The sequence below is a fragment of the Silene latifolia genome, unplaced genomic scaffold (genome assembly GCF_048544455.1).
Source record: "Silene latifolia isolate original U9 population unplaced genomic scaffold, ASM4854445v1 scaffold_95, whole genome shotgun sequence".
In the NCBI taxonomy this organism is placed as follows: Eukaryota; Viridiplantae; Streptophyta; class Magnoliopsida; order Caryophyllales; family Caryophyllaceae; genus Silene; species Silene latifolia.
Window position 1 is genome coordinate 1503639 of NW_027413826.1, and position 3233 is coordinate 1506871.

The window sequence follows — 3233 nt, forward strand, 5'->3', positions numbered from 1 at the left end:
ACAATATTAGTAACCTTTTATACTATGTACTATTATTACACTAATAATATTAGTTTATGTATATTATAGTTTTGTGAATTATTTTTGATGATGATCAACAATTTGATCAAGTTTTTGATGAGAAAATATGAAGAAAATAAGGTTTTTTTTTCCTCTTCAATATGCACGACCAAGGGACTAATTTGGAGGATCTTTGGTCTAGAAATCTGATGTGAACATTATTTGCGCACTTTTAGTCCCCTAATTGAGCCTATTTTGCATACTTTTATAACATTTCATGACCATTTTATCCGTCAAATCCTTCCTATTTGCTTTCCTAGTGCATTTTACATGTTTTGTAGGAAAGAAGATAATAAGGCGGAAATTCTCGTCTTTCGTGCATATTTGGAAGCTTATTGACGATATTTGATGGACTAAGTATGAAGAGGAAGCAAGAATGATGACCAAGGAAGAATAAATAAAGAGTATATGAAGGCATCTTAGGCTTAAAAGCAAAAAGAAAGGGAATAGCAGCTCAACCCGCGCGGGTCAAGTCTATCTGGAGCAGGATACTGATGAACCCGCTCGGGTCATTTTCAACCGCTCGGGTTGAGGCTCAGGACGCCCATATTTTGCTCGGGACGGGCGTATTCCTGGACAGGAGACTTTTTCCTTGCTACGTGAACTACAATCAGCCCGTCTTCACCCTTGGACGCCCAGATTCGGCAAGCAACGAAAAGAGAAGCCCTTCTCTCCAAAAATACCGGGTCCTCCTTGCTCAACTTAAAAAGTGTAATTACTAGTTTAGCCCTTAGTTAACCCTAATGCATCCTCCCTAATTTTCACTATAAATACCCCATTAGGCTAATTAGAGGAGCATGTTCTTCTTATCAATAATTAGTGTAGTTAATATCAATCAAATCTCTCTTCAATATTGTAATCAAGTATTAATCAAGTTTAAATCCAAGTTTTAGTTCTTTAATCTCTCTTTTGTTCATCCTTTATTTTGGGTAATTGAAGATTATTTGGGTTATTATTGGGAGATTGACAACCTCTCAATCTAGCATTCAAGTACTTCTATTATTCTTGCTTTATTATTGGAATCATTAGTAGGTATAATCTCTTAATCCCTTTTTAATTATTGCTAATTACTTTCATTTATTCATCATGTTTCATATTGTTAGTATGATTGACAACCTTGCTAGCATGATCAACATGATAATGAGTGAGTAGTCTCTTAGCTAGGGTTAATGGGTGATTAGGGGAAACCAACATGGGGAATGATTCATGCTTAAATTAATATGCTTTTATGTTTTATTTGCTTGCTTGTTTTGATCTCAACTCATGCACATGTTATATTTGATGAAATGCTAAGCCTATGAATCCTTGCATTTACTATCATCTTCTATCTTTTCAATGAGACTTGTAAGACATAACCCAACTCGAGTCTCATTAGACCATGCATGTTGTTGAGTAGGGAAGATTAAGTCGACTTGTAGGTGTTGTACAATCTAATCGATTCGGCTCCGGGACCCAAACTTTCCTAGGATTGTAAGATATAACCCAACTCAATCCATCACAACAATAATTGCTTGCTTATAATTTGAGAACATGTTTGTATGATCATATCCCATGATTCCCCTATGATCCCATGACACCCTAGTGCCTTTAATCAATTGTTTACACCCCTTTAATTCATCTTGTTTTTTTTATTTTCATTGTTATTCTAGTTTAGTAACCTTCTACATCAACCCAATTTGTGACACCCCTTAGACACCACTAGTTACAATAGAAATCTCATTTCAACTCCCGTCCCTTGGGATCCGACCTTTACTTGCCTCTTTACTAATTGTAGAGTTGCTTGTTAAGCTATAAATTGTGTTTTGATTCGACCGTGACCAACGACCACATCTATTTACTTGTGAATTCAAAACGGACCGATCAAAAATGGCGCCGTTGCAGGGGACGGTGTTTGTTTGATTTAGATTTCCTTTTTGTTATTAGTTGTGTCTTTCTTCGCCTTGAGGAAGTAAAAATCCTCAAGGTTTGTTCTAATTGTTTTTGAGTAGTTTGATATTTTGCATGTCTAGAAGGTTACAAAGTAATTTGATACCTTTTGACCGTGAAATCGAAAGAACCTTGACGAACAATAGGAGACTTGTTAGGAGGAATTTGAGAGGTGTTAGTGAAGTTGTTCAACCCACTAGTGAGTTTGTCAATCCTTTCGCAATAGAAGGAGAAGAAAACCCATTACACAATACCCCACAAAATCCACCTACAATGCCAAAATTCTCGTCACACTCCGTACCCACCGAGGAGAATCTACCAAATGGTACTCCTACACCGCAACATCTCACCGGAAATTTTATTGCCAAGTCCGCCTTCATCCAACTAGTTGAGAGGAGCCAATTCGGGGGAATGCCTAGTGAGGACCCTCATTCTCATATGGAAACCTTTTGCGATTATTGTGATGCTATCTCTCAAACGGGCGTGACTCAAGACCAAATTAGATGGGTCTTATTTCCTTTTTCTTTAATCGGCACCGCAAAGCAATGGTTGAAGGGCCTTGATAAGGCCACCCTTGGAATAGATTCTTGGAAGAAGTTGGCTCTAGCTTTCTACAAAAAATTCTACCCACCGGAAAAGACCAACATGCTAAGAGCTCAAATTACGGGTTTTAAGCAAAGGGATGAAGAGTCTTTGTATGAAGCTTGGGAGCGGTTCAAGGGAATTTGTCGCTCATGTCCTCACCATGGACTTAGCGAATGGTTTTTGGTTCAACAATTTTGGAATGGTTTATATGAAGATTCTAGGAACATTCTCAATATGGGATCGAATGGGATGTTCACCGAGGTTGATGACAACCAAACTTGGAGCAAAATTGAAGAGATGGCAATCCACAATTCACAATATAGTAGGCCTCGCAAGGCTACTAGAGGAGGAAAGTATGAAGTGGACGCCGTTACTCAATTAGGTGCCCAACTAAGCTCCCATATCGATACAATCAACTTGAAGTTTGAACAAGCTATGGCTAGAATTGAGGAAAACTCAAAATCATCGAAGCATCATGTCAATGCCATGACGGCCTCCTCGTCAATCCCAAGTGGGATATGTGAGAATTGTGGAACTTTGGGTCATGACCCAAGTGAGTGTAGGGGAACAACCGAACAAGTTAATGCTTTCCAAGCTTACAAAAGTGGTACCCCTTAGTCAAATTTCTACAATGAAAACACCAAGTTTCATCCAAATCTCTC

General features: G+C 38.2%; 1 non-coding gene across 1 annotated transcript; it reads right to left on the bottom strand.

Annotated features, from left to right (window-relative positions):
• Window positions 1–2631: 2631 nt before the first annotated feature.
• LOC141640631 (small nucleolar RNA R71) lies at window positions 2632–2738 on the bottom strand. Its single transcript, XR_012543091.1, has one exon. It is a non-coding gene; the product is annotated as a small nucleolar RNA R71 (small nucleolar RNA).
• Window positions 2739–3233: the final 495 nt, after the last annotated feature.